Raw genomic sequence first — 17567 nt, forward strand, 5'->3', positions numbered from 1 at the left:
AATTTCCTTTATTCTTCCATAAGCATTGAGAAAAAACATATTCTTCAAATAATACAACTAAGCTGCAGAGATATATTCTTCATTGCTCCATTGGGACTCCCCTCCCACTTATTCACTTTTAAAAACCCTTAATTTATAATTTAACCAGAACTTCTCTAATACCCACCACACGCAATTAGACAGATTCTAACATTCTGGTAACTAACATATTAGTAAATAACAGATATTAAATATGAAACTTAGAAAATCAAATACATGGAAAAAAATGATCATATTTTAAAGTAAGAGTATAAGAACAGGAGTTGCTAAGAAACTACTATCACTGAAGATTTTCCTTGGAAATATGCTATTTTAAACTTACAGTGAAGATGAACAAGGTGGGTAGAGTATGCACAGCTACAAAACAAATGCAGTGATGAGTTACAGAAAAAAGAGGAATGCAGTTTGTAATCCACAGGATCAGATTTGTGGATCTAAGCAATCTCAGTAAATATTTGTATGTTCTTCCTATTTTGTTAACTTTAAACTTTAAACTGAATTATAGCAGTTTTACTTTGTAAAGTTAGTAGTTGACAAAAGCAAATTATATAGAAGAATTCTAAAATTAATTTCCTTAACTGGGTAGGATTTACCTCATCCATCTGAACCAACCAACTTCGCCATCCTTAGAGCCAAAAGAATGTGGATATTGGCCTATTTTAATAGTTCTAGTTCAGACAGAAGTCTACTATGCCCCAGAAATTCTCCCAACGATAAGCTGAGGCATTTGCAAGATTCACCTTGTTTATTTCTTCTCTCTCAGAAATTACATTCTACACTGACTGATACCTAATATATAAAAGCCATTGTTTCATATATTTGGGGGTCTTTTGGGGGGATTTTGGTTTTTTGTTTGGGATTTTTTTGATTTTTCAGTTATGAAGGTAAATCTGGTTCCTGTTACTCCATCTTGGCTGGAAGAGAAGTCAATTTAATTTTATTTAATCTCATCTTTTCACCTGTCTCATGAACCATTTCCTGTCTTTTGCCTTAGTATAAAGAAGTGAGTATCAGTAATATTTAAATTAGTTTGGTCCCATCTCTGACTGCTGCTCTTAATTCCCAGGTATACTTAATTCTGTCTTATTATTATTGGGCATTTCCACTGTAAGTCCCTGGCACTGCAGGGCTCGATATGACAGCCACTTCTCACATGGACTACTGAGTACCTACAGTGTGGCTAATCCAAACTGAGGTGGCCTATAAGAGTAAACTACACACTAGACTTCAAAGATTTACTACAAAGACGTAAAATAGCTCCTTAATAATCTCTTATATTTATTACACTTTGAAATAAATATATTTTACACATGATTTCATGTGTTTCTCCTTACTTTTTTTTTTTTTTTTTAAATTTTTTTTTTTTGCGGTATGCGGGCCTCTCACTGTTGTGGCCTCTCCCGTTGCGGAGCACAGGCTCCTGATGCGCAGGCCCAGCGGCCATGGCTCACGGGCCCAGCCGCTCCGCGGCATATGGGATCCTCCCAGACCGGGGCACGAACCCGTATCCCCTGCATCGGCAGGCGGACTCTCAACCACTGCGCCACCAGGGAGGCCCTCTCCTTACTTTTAAAAAAACTGTTTTAAATGAGTGCACTAGGAAATTAAAAATCACATATGTGGCTTACATTATGTTTCTATTAGCGCTTTCCAGAACACTTTCAAATTAATTTGTAAACATCTGTTCTTAATCCTAGAACCATCTCTATGTCATTGGCATTTAAAGGTCAGAAAATGTGTGAAAATGAAAATGGAGAGAAACCTAAAGAGATGATTTGAGTTGTAATCTCAGTTCTCTAGGAAGACGATCACAGTGACTTTTGTAAAACTTTTCCACTTTTCCACAGGCTCTGATTGGCTTTTTCTTTCTTTCTTTCTTTCTTTCTTTTTTTTTTTTTTTGCGGTATGCAGGCCTCTCACTGTTGTGGCCTCTCCCGCTGCGGAACACAGGCTCCGGACGCGCAGGCTCAGCGGCCATGGCTCACGGGCCCAGCCGCTCCGCGGCATGTGGGATCTTCCCGGACTGGGGCACGAACCCGTGTCCCGTGCATCGGCAGGCGGACTGTCAACCACTGCGCCACCAGGGAAACCCTCTGATTGGCTTTTTTGCCACTCTCTGCGGGTAATCTTTTTGTCATCCGAATTTTCCTCTGTCTGTTTCAACTTAAATATTCTTTCAGGATAGTGGTTCTCAAACTGTGGCCTTTGCTTCAGCAGTAATAGAATTACTTGGAAGTTTGCTAGAAATGCAAATTATAACTCGTTAGTGATTCAAAAACTCAGTAGGTGGAGCCCAGCAATCAGGGTTTTAACAACATTCCCTATTATTTCAATGTATGCTCCTGCTTCAGGACCACTGCTCAGTATGAGGAACCATAGTTAATATACTAAACATGTCGATTGTCTTCAAAGTCACCACCAGCTCCCCTTTTTGACTTCCTTATTTCTATTAACCTTTCTACTTGTCATCAAGGTGCAAAACGTCAGTGTCAATTCATCCTTCCCCCTCAAACCCTGTGTTCAAAAAGTCATCAACTCCTGCCATTACTGACGAGCAAGTACCACAGCTTGGACTAAATACGCCCTCATTCAGTGTCTCCTTTTGCTCTCCTTCCTGCTATATTCTGGCCAAATTGAACTACTTTTTCTGCAATGCTCTACTTTGATCAAGTTGTTCCCTCTGGTTAGAAACTGTCCCTTACTCTGGAGAACTTACCCATTTCTAACTTCCCAGCAGTCAAATGACCTGTTCTTAAAGTTAGAGTTCAAAAGCCACTTTGAGGAGGTTTCCAGTCTTCTCAAATCTGCATTTATTTCCCTCTTTCCTAATTGAACAAAATCTCTACCTCTTTCCACCATTAATTTTATTTTTATTTCTTTCATTACTCTACCATGTGTTTTACCCTTCTAGTAAATTATAAATTTCTTGAGGGTAGGCTTCAAGGCTGGTTTATCTTGTTATCCCCTAAGAAATAAGAAAAGGGGAACTAATATTTTTCATAAAAACTTCTGTACCAGGGCTTTTGCACTTTCTATCCCTTGTGCTTCAAATGTTCTTCCCCAGTATCTTTATGGTTCTTCTTCTCACTTACTTTAAGTCTCTTCTTAAGTATCACCTCACAAAAAAAACTTCTCCCCCTTGTTGTCCTTTTGTCCTCTTGTCTTATTTTTCTTCATAAGACTTATCCCTAGGTAAGACATATAAAAATATAGGGGCTTCCCTGGTGGCATAGTGGTTGAGAGTCCTCCTGCTGATGCAGGAGACACGGGTTCGTGCCCCAGTCTGGGAAGATCCCACATGGCGCGGAGCAGCTGGGCCTGTGAGCCATGGCTGCTGAGCCTGCACGTCCAGAGCCTGTGCTGTGCAATGGGTGAGGCCACAACAGTGAGAGGCCCGTGTACTGCAAAAAAAAAAAAAAATATATATATATATATATATATATATACATATATATATATATATATAAAGATAAAAAGATATACATATCTTTTTCTTTTTGATGACTGCTCTGTTTCAATTATCTTGAATTAGAATTATTTGTTGAATGAATGAATTTAATTCCTGAGCCTCAATCACTGCATCTTTAATGGTTAAACAATTATACTTACTTGTAAGAGATTGGGAGAATAAATGAGGTGACAGAAACACATCATGTAATCACATCTGACACATGGCCGCCCATAGTAACTGATTATTATTATCTTCATTATTTCATTAGTATATACTGTTTTGGGTTCTTGACCTTTTGCCCTTAGACTGTAAGTTCTCTGTGTGCAATTACTTTGGACAATTAGTTTTTGCATATCAGAAAGAGGTATTCAATAAATAATTCCTGAATGCATGACCTTAGCAGTGTCTGGATTGCAGTTTCTTCACTTGTAAAACAAGAGAATTAAAATCTCCCAAGTCTTTTCAGGCTGTGTCTTTTCACTAAACAACTTGTTAAAAACCCCATGGTCTGATAGTTTGGGGGCAGAAGTTAGAGTATAGAGACTGCTCCTTTGCGTGATATATTCTTCAAATCTTTACAATATCCTCAGTGAGAAACAGACATGTGCCTTTTGGATTTGATATTTGCCAAAGCCCCTAAATATCCTCTTATTCTTTTCCATATAAAAATGCACACATATATATTTCTTCTCCATTTCCTCTTGATTGAACTTAGTTCTTCTTTCTGCCTTTCTGGATCCCACCCCTAACATATTCTTATGATCAACCAGCTTTTTAAAACCGCTGAAATCTTGGTGTCATTTGGTGTGGATTGTGCTGTACAGTGTTTCTAAGAAGTTATGTGACAATTGAGGCTCATTACAACATTCTAAATGAGGTATCCTGAGTGTGAGAACGAAATCAGTTGTTCACAGAGCTGGGCTAGAATTCTGTCTTTGCTGGGCTGAAATTTCTGCACCTCTCTTTGAGCAAGCATGTACTCCTCTCTGCTATGATTTCAGTGAACTTTCTGCCGGTTCCTGCAGATCCTACATTCTGTCTGGCTGACTAATGATATATTCCCTTTTTTCTTGAGCCATCCTATGATTTCATCACATAAATAGTAGCTTGGTTTCTTTCCTTGAATACTTGGAATGCTACCTTTTATTTGGATTGCCTCAGACATCAGTAGAATGGGATCTGAGTCATGATTTATTTGACCTGTTTGAAGGCAGAAAAGCAGAAGCATATTTCTGATGAGAAAGAGGTTTGCTTCTAACAAGATAAGTTATTCTAAAACTAACCACAGATATTGTCATTGCTTCAGAATGACACAAAGGGTCAAGGCAGCAACCCCAAATCCCTATATGCACCTAAAGGGGCAGCCATGCCTGGCTTTGGACATTATTGTCATGCTGAACCATATGGACCCAATTTTGCCAACACTTCTGATTTTTCAAGAGAAAATATAAATTCAGATTTTAATGTGAATTTTTCTGATTTCACAGATTGGCAATGAATTAACTTGAAAACAAGAACAATATTTAAGTGCTAAACAAAATACGTCTGTGACCAAAGGCTATTAGTTTATAATCTCTGATCTCTCCATCCCACAGGTTTGGCTTTTTTTTTTTTTTTTTTTTTTTTTTTTTTTGCGGTACGTGGGCCTCTCACTGTTGTGGCCTCTCCCGTTGTGGAGCACAGGCTCCGGATGCACAGGCTCAGCAGCCATGGCTCATGGGCCCAGCCACTCCGCAGCACGTGGGATCTTCCCGGACCAGGGCATGAACCCACGTTCCCTGCATAGGCAGGCGGACTCTCAACCACTGCACCACCAGGGAAGCCTGGTTTGGCATTTTTAAATGAAATAATCAAACAGGATATTATCACTGTCTCTTAAGTGTTCGTGGAGAAATACATCTTTCAGAACAATGTTATGATAGACTCTTCTCTACCAGTTCCCTGAGAATCTAAAAGGCAGTAAAACTTGCATCAGTTGCCTGCTATATGCAAGACAACGTGGGAGATACAAAGCCATCTAAGTCATCATCTTTCGCTTTCCTCAAGGAAGTAATTATTTAGTTTGGAGAAATAGACATTATACATTCTTTCTTATAAAGGACCATTCCTCCAAAACATGACAAATGTAATCACCAAAGAAGTATTTCTATAAGCTCTAACAATTTCTAAGAATTCAAAGGGGGCTGTAGAAGATAAATATGAGGCTGTGTTGATTAGAGTAGACCTTATGAAGTGGAAAGCACAGATCAGACATGAACAAGAGGATAGGAAAAGCAGATTCTAGGTAAGGAGCAAAACTGCAAAGATGGGATTGCATGTAACATTATTTGTGAGTAAATGAGAAAACCAGTCCATTGGAAACTAAGGGTTTATATTGAGGAGTAAGGCGGTGAAAATGTGTTTTCCAAATTTGGCAAAAACAAACCAAAAAAACCCACACAAACATTTTGAAAACTTAATTATGAGGCCGAAATATTTGGGCTGTCCAGTCGTGGCTATGAAGGTGGACACATCAGCCTATCTTAGGCTTTTCCTATCTAACACTTTAATCTGAGTTAATTCTTTTTGTTTGGATTCTGTGCTCAGCAAGCAATACTTCAATTCTCACTTGACATTCCTGTGAGCTTATGAGATTGACCCTAAGAGATGATACCTAGGTCTCAGACATTTTTGATCCAACTGTTTTGACCCTGCTGATTTTGCTCTTTGCTCTAAGGAAATATATATATTCACTGTTATATATATTTTTCTTAATTATATATGTTTATCATCAACTGTATGTATGTATACAGTTGATGATATATATATATACACACACACACAGATATATACATATATACATAGTATAATGATATATATTTGCGTGTATATACACATATTTAATGATAATTTTTGCCAAATATTATTTTTCAGATAAAAATCCATTAAGCTAACTTAGTTTATTGTTGATTTCCCTCTAAAGAGCTGTCAAACCATTTTGAATTCTTTTTTTCCATTTTTATCTTACTAAAATTATTTCCAGTGGGATCAATTAATTTTACTATAGATTTGATTTGATCACTTTTGAAATCCACATTGTTTTATGCAGTATAAGTTCTTCCTTTTAGAATTTTCTCTTTTATGGTTATTATTTCTCCAAGTCTGATTTTCTGAGATCAAATTTACTGCTATAACTTTTACTAAGATGTCTCATTTTTCTATAAATACTTGGACAATAACAAAATTTATAGGCCAGTCTAGCTATTTATATTTTTATTTTACTATTTCTGTTAAATCTATTTTTGGATTCAATAGTATTCATTATGAGTTGGACAAGAGACTATTAGTTTATTTCTTAGTAAGTCTGTGAGATGATGGTGAGAGGTTTTTTCCAGACATTTCATGATTAAGGTTTTTTAGGCTTTTAAAATTCTGTTATGCATCACTTTATTCCATGAGCTTCTGATCACATTGTGTACTATGTACTCACCATCCTTGACATTGGTTGTGGACAAAAAACAAACAATGGGGTCAAATTAATGGCATTGAAAGGTACCCATTGACGTACAGCCACCTTAGACTTCATGGTGACCTTCTAGTTTTATACGACTGTCTTTTGAGCTTGCATTCATTTATTCAACAAGTGTTTACTAAGGACTGATTATGTGTCAGACATACCACTATGCAAATATAGTGGTTAGCATGTTCCCAAGCACCTGTGCTCTTAGGGCTCACAGCCCAGTGGGGAAGACAATCCAGTCAGTAGTTCCCATAATGTATGATGAGTTTTATGATAAAGAAAATGCTGGGGGCCATGGAATGCAAAACCTAATCCAAACTGAGAGCCAGGGAGGCCCTTCTAAAAAAGTGATGTTTTGGCTGAGACCTGGAGGATGAGTAGCAGTCAGCCTGATGAAAAAGAAGAGGGATGTGGTGGAAGGAACAGCATTGTAGAGAGTTGTGTCACTAGAACATAAGAGTCAGAGGAGAGTGTGTCAGGACACGAGGTAGGAGAGAGGGGGAGATCAGATCATACAGAGCCTTATCAGCTAGTTTAAAGTTCATCTAAAACACACTTGGAGCCCATTAAAATATTTTAAGAAGAGTGACATGATGGACTGAGAGGACAGTGTGGAGAATGGGCTTAAGGGTCCAAGGCTGGAAGCAGAGAAGCCAGTTAGGATGGATGGCTATTGTGAGGGGGAGAAATGATGTTGACTTGGTTAGCATAGTGGTAGTGAGAATGGAGCCAAATAGAGAGATTTGAGGATTTGGGAGGTAAAATGACTGGGTAATTGATGAGCGGCAGTGGGAATGGGTTGGTGAGGGAGGGAACAAGTCAAGAGTCGAGTTCCAGGTGATCACCTTGCATGACTAAAAAGTGAGTGGAGTGATTTGCTCTAGAAATAGCTAGTTTGGGGAATAATATAACATGTTCAGGTTTGCAGATGTTTGGTTTCAAGTGTCCATGAGATATCCAAGTGTCCATGTTCAGTAGATAGTTGGAAATAAGGTTTCAGAACTCTTGAGGGAGAAGTAGAAGGGAGATATTGAGAGTAATCTGCATATGACTGTTAATCAAAGCCATGGGCATGGATAAGGATGCCTTGGGACAGTGATTAGAGTAGGAAAGGCCTTGGGCCCATGGTAGCACTCTGAGGATCACCAGTACCTGAAGGGGGGAAAGAAGTAGGTGACTCTACAAAGGACATTGAAGCATGGACAGAGAAAGGAAGAGAACCAGGAGAGAGGGATGCCAGGGAAATCAAAGAATGATGAAAGTGTCTAGTGCTGCAAGTGCAAGAAAGGTGGGGGTCTGAGAATGTTCATTGGAGTTAATGACATGCTGGTAGTGGATTTTGGTGGGGCAGGAAACTAGATTGAGGAGTAAATGGGGAATGAGGGGGTAAAAACAATGAATTCAACAAGTTTGCTTACAAAGAAGAAGAAAAGAAATAGAACCATACCTGGAGAGAAATATAGGGCAGAGAAAAAGATGTTTGTTTTTGAAAGAGACATGAAGGTATTTAAATGATGATGTAAAGATGTTCGTTAAGATAGAGAGGATGAAGTTATGGAAGAGAAAAGAGAATAAAGAGATAGGGAGATAGAGGCCTGCAAAGCAGGAAACATTTGAGAGCACAGTGGTGGGGTGGCCCTTAAATTTCAAAGAAACAAACATGAACAAGTAAGTCCACATCATTTTTCCTCATGCACCACTGAAATCCAGCTTAGCATTTTTCTTGGCCTCTGTGCTCAGAAATTCCTAACCACGTCTCTCTTTTATTTTTGAGATGTTGCATTTTGATGGGAGCCTCTTCTCTTCCCTTTCATTCACCATTCTCTATGTTAAATTCTTCCTCCTTTCCCCCTGTGAATGCATAAAGATGTCACATCTCTATGCTTTTAATGAAAAAAGAAGAGATGCTGGAGTCAGATGGCTGTGGATTTAACAGTGACTCTGTCACTCATATTTGTAGTTTCACTTTGGACAATAACCTAAACTCTCCAAGACCTGCTTTCTTATTCATAAAAATGGATATACCATTTTAAAAATTAAATGAGAGAACATTGTAGACTCTTAAGTGTATTCATTTTCCTTCTTTTCCCTTATAAGGAGTTATCCCCCTCAGCTGGCAATCATCTGCATGATTTACAAAAGCATTTCCAAGTTTTGGGACTTCCCTGGTGGTCCAGCATTTAGGACTCGGCGCTTTCACTGCCGTGGCCCCGGGGTTCAATCCCTGGTAGGGGAGCTAAGATCCCGCAAGCCATGGGAGTCGTCAAAAAAAAAAAGCAATAATAATAACGGGACTTCCCTGGTGGCACAGAGGTTAAGAATCCACCTGCCAATGCAGGGGACACGGGTTCGAGCCCTGGTCTGGGAGGATCTCACATGCTGCAGAGCAACTAATTCTGTGCGCCACAACTACTGAACCTGTGCTCTAGAGCCCACGAGCCACAACTACTGAAGCCCTAGTGCCTAGAGCCTGTGCTCTGCAACAGGAGAAGCCACCGCAATGAGAAGCCTGCACACCACAATGAAGAGTAACCCCCACTCGCCACAACTGGAGAAAGCCCACACACAGCAACAAAGACCCAATGCAGCCAATAAAAAATAAATTAATTGATTAAAAAAAAAAGCTTTTCCAAGTTTCTCATTCAGTCTCATCTCATTTTTATTTTATCTGAATGCTGCTTTCCTCCTCATCCTAACAGTCATCCTAAAAGTCCCAAGCACAGTGAGTCATCTGTTGCCATTCTTTAAATCAAAATTTTTCTGATAGGAGGAAAGAAATTTGGGGGGTGGGGAGGGAGGAGTTAGGGCAGAGTCCCTTCTAAACTTCAATCTATACGCTTACAATATATAGCAAAGAATCAGAAAAAAATAGCATAGGTTAGACAGAAGCAGAAACTTCAATCCTGGTTTCAATACCAGAGGACATTATTGACTATCTTAAATGAAATTGTTCACTTCCTCCTTTTAAAAAAAATTTTACAAAGCAACACTGCAGGTCTTTTGAAAGGACTGGGGAGACTAGTGAATTTTTTAAAAAAATCAAACTCTTAAAATAATAACTGTAAACCCAAGGTAACTTTGTTTCTGTGCAAATACATTGATTTCTGAGACAGAGAGCAGCCAAAGACCTCTTAGTGTAAACAAATAGCTCAGAGACAACCATTGGTTTTTCAAGTGGTCTAGACCAAATCTTGTTTTCAATGAGAGTTCTGTCTTGTCATAGGAATTTTGTACATGACAGATATGAAATGTTAAAAGCTGTATATAAATCCTGTCTTTAAAAATTATTTGATGGGAACAAAATTAATACTTCTCATTTTAAAAACTCAGGTTCATTTATGGATGAACCAGATCATTATGTCAATATTCACCTCACAGTATGATTCTTTTTTTCATGTTTCTATGTAATTTTAAAAGGTGGTTTTCAACAGGAGCATATGTAATATTTCAACTCCTGGGCTGTGGGATGGGTACTTGGGTGTTCATTATAAAGTCTACTGAAATCAAAGCAAAGTACGAAGCCTAGACTATTCCTCTGACCACTTTGTTGGAGGCCCTTGAAGTGCCTGAAGTGCGCATACTTCTAAGGGGAGTAACTGCTCTGATTCAAGATAAATACAGAGTTGAAGACGGGGGAGTGGGGGGAGAAATTAAATCCTGGGAAATCAGAAAAGGAAATGTAGGAAAAGGCGCTGTAGTACATGACACTACAGAGATTTTCCAAGCTGTTTTTATTTAAAATAAAATAACATGCAAAATGCAACTTATCTTTTAAAAATATGTAGGTGTTGGGAAGCATTTCCTTTTTGGGGTGGGGGCAGTTGGCTTCTCTTCACTCTCTCTAGAGCTGTGAACTCTCTCTAACTTGGAGACTAATCTCTCACTACATCTCATTTCCGAACTTCATGAAAAACGAGGTGTCAGACACCGAAGTGATTTCAATTTGGCTAACAGTTCAAGAAACTAAACTACTGATTGCTTTGTAAAAGTCTCTGTCCTGAACAGAGTAACTGAACACTGTACAACTATTTTAGAATAGAAAATTCAACTGATGGCTTTAAAAGTAACTGGAAAGTCCTTAAATTGGCCAAACTCAATGCTTGTTACCCTTTAGGCTGTCCTTCACATGCTGCCCTGTGAGATTATTTCGGAAGATCCAAACTCTATTTCCCATTTCAGTTCTGACTTGTACTTGCAAACATGCTCTCTTCTTCCTTGATTTTCTCCACACCTATTTACTCAAAGAGCTATTTTGGAGTAAAATAGTGGAAAAGTGATCTTGGCAAGACAAAGAAGCTGCAAAAGGAATGAGAAAATTTGAAATGCTACTGAAAACAAGTATCTTTAAAAATATATGTTTTTAGGGGAAGAGGGTAGACCTGTAGTCCATACATCAACCTAGGGTTTTCAGGACTCTTAAGATCTGGTTAAATTTGCTTTGAATGACCTCCCAAGATTTCTATGAATTTTGGGGAGGGTATTTGTACCATCTCATGATGACCTCTGATTTGGACTTTTGCCTCTACTGATTTATTATTTTTGACTTTGCATCTACAATTTTCATTTATCTCCACCATAGATGGCTCCCAGAGATGCATGAGGTCACTATTCTTGATTCCTATGACAAATCTATTCACTAAGTCTTGCTCATGCACTGAGAACTTTGCTGAAAGTTAGAGATTTTTTTTTTTAGGAGCAGAAAAAATTTACATAGATTGTAATTTTTTTTTTACAATAAATGAAGATGTAAACATCTTTGTTATTAAAGATCCTACAGCTAATCTCCTGTGTTTCTTGATCATCTTTCCTCTCTTCTTGCCACCCTACCATCTCCTTTTGACTCTTCTGCTCTCTCTCTCTCTAAGGAGAAAAATCGATCCTCCCATTTCAGGTGTTTCCAGCCTTCCTTGCTTTTGCATACCTAAACACTCAACTAAAATTTTGAAATTTCCAATTAGTTTTTAGATAAGATATCGTTCTTTTTCCAAGTACTTTCGTGAAAGACAGGATGGGAATTAGGTTTGGGAAAGTAGGGATCTATACCTCTTCTTGAAGCCTTAGTGGCAGTATAGTCCCAGTGTTTGCCTCTTCATCGTGGTCTTTTGTCAGCCTTCCCCATACTCTTTGAACTCCAGCCACCCTGGCTTTCTTTATGTCTGTTAAACTCACTGTAGTAGTGGTCCTCAAAAGATGCCCACCTCTTAAATCACGGGAATCTGTAACTATGTTAGATTAAAAGGTGAAAGGGAATGAAGGCTGCAGATGGAATTAAAGTTTCTAATCAGTTGACTTTAACATAGGGAGATTATCTTGGATTATCTAGGTGGGCTCAATGTAATCACAAGGATCTTTAAATGAGGAGGAGGGAGGCAGAAGAACATGTCCGTGTGATGCAGTGTGATACAGTTTGACCTGCCATTTCTGACTTTCAAGATGGAGAAAGGAAACCTTAAACCAAAGAAAGCGGGTAGCCTCTAGAAACTGGAAAAGGCGAGGAAATCAATTCTTCCCTGGAGCCTCTGGGAAGGAAAACAGCATTGGTGATACCTTGATTTTAGCCCGCTGAGACCCAGTGTAGACATTTGACCTCAAGAACTGTAAGATAGTAAATCTGTGTGGCATCTTTTCTTTCATTCCACCTCTTTTCTTTCCTTTTTTTCTTGGAATAATTATTGTATGTTGTGGAATTCTACCTTATTTTCTCTATTGGTTTTTAGTGTACTTCTTTGCACTACATATATATATATATATATATATATATATATATATATATATATATATATATATATATATATGCTGTTGTAAAGATCATAATGTGCATTCCTAAAACATATACAGCTGATATTTCATATGAAATATAAGAACCTTGTAATAGTGTAGCATATTTTACCCCCATTATTTGTGTGAGTTTTTCACATACATTATGTCCACATACATTATATGCCTCACAATATGGCATTACAATTTTTGCTGTAAACAGTCATATACCTTTTAAAGAAAATAAGAAAAAATTAGTCTTTTATATTTACCCACATATTTGCCATTTCCAAGGCTTTTCATTCTTTTATGTAGATGAAGTTTCCATCTGATGTCATTTCCCTTCAGCTTAAAGAACTTCCTTTTTTCATTTCTTGTAAATAAGCTCTGATGGCAATGAATTCTCTTACTTCTGTATTATGTGCAACAGTCTTTAGTTTGCATTCATTTTTGAAGAATATTTTCTTTGCATGTAGAATTCTGGGTTAATAGTCTTTTTATTTTTTTTAGGCACTTTGAAGATGACATTTAATTGTCTTCTGTCCTCCATTATGGCTCTTGAGATGGGAACCAGGATTCATATCTTGGTTCCTGGTAGGCAAAGTGCCATTTTTTTTTCTGACTTCCTTCAAAGTTTTTTTTATCTTTTGTTTTCAGCAGTTTGACTATGATGGGCCAAGGTAGGTGTGTGTGTGTGTGTGTGTGTGTGTGTGTGCGTGTGTGTGTGTTTGTGTTTAAGCTATCTTGCTTGGTATTCACTGAGCTTGTTTGGTGTCTCAGTCAATTTTTTTGACCAAATTTAGAAAAGTTTTGGTAAATATTTCTTTAAAGTTTTCTCTATTGTCTCCTTTTTATTATCTCCTTGTGGGACTCTAATTACTTGTAAATTAGAGTTTTTATATTGCCCCACAGTCAAGAGGCTCTGTACACTTTTGTTGCTGTTGTTCATAATCCTTTATTCTCTTTTCTTAAGAATGAATAATTTTTATTGTTCTATCTTCAAGTTGACTTACTCTTTCCTCTACCATCTCAACTCTGCTGTTAAGCCTATATAGTCAAATATTCATTTAGGTATTATATTTTCTAGTTCCAGAACTTCCATTGTGTGGTGTTTTTTTTTTTTTTTTTTTTTTTTTTTGCGGTATGCGGGCCTCTCACTGCTGTGGCCTCTCCCGTTGTGGAGCACAGGCTCTGGACGCGCAGGCCCAGTGGCCATGGCGCACGGGCGCAGCTGCTCCGCGGCATGTGGGACCCTCCCGGACCGGGGCACGAACCCGTGTCCCCTGCATCGGCAGGCGGACTCTCAACCACTGCGCCACCAGGGAAGCCCCATTGTGTTTTTTATATCTTTAGTTTTATTGATAAATGCCCTGTAAATTCATTTATTATGGCCCAATTTGTCTTGAATATATTTGTAATACACTAAGGTCTTTGAATATATTTGTAATTGCTCCCTTAAGGTTCTCATCTGCTTTTGGCAAAATATCCATTATCTCAGAGTTTGTTTTATTGACTGCTTTTTCCTCTCTCCTAAGAGTCACATTTTCAGGTCTTTACATGTCTAGTAATTTTTATTGAATAATTTTTGTATTAGTTTTCTAGGACTGCCACAACAAAACACGACAAACTTGGTGGCTTAAACAAGAGAAATTCATTTTCTTACAGTGTCTTAATCTCTTCCTCTTATAGTGGTGCCACTCATATTGGATTAGGGCCCACCATAATGAACACTTTTTAAGTTGATTGCCTCTTTAAAAGTCCTGTCTCCAAATACAATCACATTCTGAGGTACATATGAATTTCGGGGAACACAATTCATCCCATAACAATGGATATCATGAAAAATACATCTTAGAACTGTTGATTCTGTTATATCTAATTCTAAAAAAAAGTCAATCTTGTTTGTTTTAAAAAGCCATAATCTTGGCTAGAAACAAATCCATACTCTCTCTCGAAGGGAGCAACAGCTGAGATCTTCTCTCACTTTGTTGTTGTTGTTTTATCTTCCAGCTGTTGCTTTTTGCTGAAATCCTTGAAGGCTACCTTACACATGAAGTCTACCTTACACCTGCATAAGTAAGTGTTCAGGCAAGAAATTGAATCATGTTTGTGCTCAGATTTTGCTGTTCTCTCTCCTGTAGTTTTCGTCTTTCTGGAATTATCTTCACATTTTTCAGCTGCTTTGGCATCCCTGAACCCTGCACTTTGAACTTTAAACCAGTAAAGTCAAGGCTTTCTGCCCAATTCCTGATACCCCTGTACTGTGTAGACTGAAAGGTCTCCTCAGGTGAAAAGCCGTATAAGGACAAATCTCACCTAGAACAGTTCCTTTCTTTCACGGTTCAACTTTCTCCCAGTTTCTGTCTGATTTGATTTGTTCTATGGTACCTTCAATAATTTTTAAAAAAAATATTTTGTCCAGAGCATATAATTTTTTTTTCTGTGGGAATGTTGATCTGATACAAGCTGCTAGTTTATTACCAGAATTTTAAAATAAATTTTGAATTTCTTGAGTTGTTTGTATAGATAAAGAGACAAGACACAAGATAAGCATATTTTATTTAAAATCCCATGTTAGAAGGAAGAGATATGGGAACATATGAATATGTATAACTGATTCACTTTGTTATAAAGCAGAAACTAACACACCATTGTAAAGCAATTATACTCCAATAAAGATGTTAAAAAAAATAAAATCCCATGTTAGTCTGCATGTCATATTAGAAATGTTGTATTGAAGTGATATGCACTTTGTGTCTTCAAAAAGAAGCAAGAATACATGGCAATTATGATGGAAAAGCAAGGAGCAACAAAGAGAAAGTGAGTTAAAATAAAGATGAGATCAAGGCAAATGTGCAAGTAAAGGAGACTCAGATAAAATAAGGAATGTAAAGAAACTCCAAATGCAGTGGCAAAACCAAAGTTTATGCATTGGAAGAAGTAAAGATAAAAATTGGGAACATAGCAAAAGGAATCAATAATTGCTATGGTCTGAATGTTTCTCCTGAAAATTCATAGGTTGAATCCTTACCCTCAAAGTCATGGTATTAGGAGATGAGGCCTTTGGGAGGTAATAAGGTTATTATGACAGAACCCTCATGAATGGGATTAATGCCTTTATTAAAGAGAAATCCCTCACCCCTTCTGCCATGTGAGGATACAACAAGCACTCTGCAACCTTGAAAAGGGCCTTCACTCTCAACCATGCTGGCATCCTGATCTCAGACTGTTAGCCTCCAGAACTGTAAGCAATAAATTTCTGTTGTTTATAAGCCACCCAGTCTGTAGTATTTTGTTATAGCAGCCTGAGCAGACTAAGATGGTAATGTAAGAGGATCAGTTTGAAACATTTCCAGACGGTCAACTATGTTGAGAATAGTGAGAGATTATAATCACAGAGGAAAGAGAATAGTGGTCCATAATTAGAATTCTGTTTGTTGTAAAGGAAGAAAGGTAGATGAGTGGAATAAAAGCAATAATTAAAAGTACAAGACAGAGTGCATAGAAAAAGAACTTGAGTCTACAAATCAAATAGAGCTTTTCACTTACCACATGTGTGTCACTATTGCAGGCTCTGGGTGTACAGTAGTGAACCATTCAGGGAGGGTCCCTGCAACGACAGATTTTCTGTTCTCACAGAGGTAGAAGTGCAATAATCAATAACTAAGTTAATAACATATATAGTTTTAGATATTTATAATTGTCATGAAGAAACATACGTTTGCAAAAGAAGGATTATTCTCCAGGGCAGTACTTTACAATTTTTACATAGAATAACACACTAGAAAGGGAACTATTTCTATGACATAGTGGGGTATACTTGAGGGAATATGGGAGTGATTATATATATTTATGTACATATACACACATACAGTTTTGTTAAGCAAAACAGAATACCAAGATTATAAAATAAAATAAATGCAGATATGGTAAAATACTTTTAAAATTAAAATATTCCCCCAATTTTTTATTTTATTTTATTTATTTTTTGTGTGGTACGTGGGCCTCTCACTGTTGTGGCCTCTCCCGTTGCAGAGCACAGGCTCCGGACACGCAGGCTCAGCGGCCATGGCTCACGGGCCCAGCCACTCCACGGCATGTGGGATCTTCCTGGACTGGGGCACGAACCCGTGTCCCGTGCATCGGCAGGCGGACTCTCAACCACTGTGCCACCAGGGAAGCCCCCCAAATATTTTAAATGAGCACTTGAACTTACTTCCATGAGCATTAGTTTTTATTCTCTGGTTAAATGTATCCGCAATTCCTAGCCACAACTTTTTAAGGATAATTCTTTTAGATGATTTATCATTACCACTGACAATAAACTTTGTTTACCCAAATTGATGATAACAAATTTAAATTTAAAAAAATAGCCACCTCAAATTTTACAACAGTTAAAATGATATTTTAAAAAAACGAAGAGCTTTTCCTTTTATTTCCCTGACAAATGCACTCTTGAAATAAATTGTGATAAAGCAAATGGGTTTATATGTAATTAAAGTTTGTATATCAATATTTAAAAATAACAAAAGCTCTAATTTGCGGTTTGTGCTGCATCACTAGAACAGCCATTCTGCTGCTGGCTTGAAAGGCACATTAAACACAAAAGCATGGGAATACCCAAAATATGTGGTAATAAAGACTTAGGGCTGCTGCCTGGGCATGTTCCTGCTCATGTTGCCTAACATTCAGCCTCAGTCTTAGCTGCACAACCTGCTCCTTGGGCATCACCACATGGACTCCTTAGCAGCTGCAAGCCCTTTTGTCTATGACAGGTAGCATATCACTCTTCAGGTGGATGCTGAATCAAATTCCTAAGTG

This window comes from Mesoplodon densirostris, chromosome 12 (assembly GCF_025265405.1).
Source record: "Mesoplodon densirostris isolate mMesDen1 chromosome 12, mMesDen1 primary haplotype, whole genome shotgun sequence".
NCBI classification, from domain to species: Eukaryota; Metazoa; Chordata; class Mammalia; order Artiodactyla; family Ziphiidae; genus Mesoplodon; species Mesoplodon densirostris.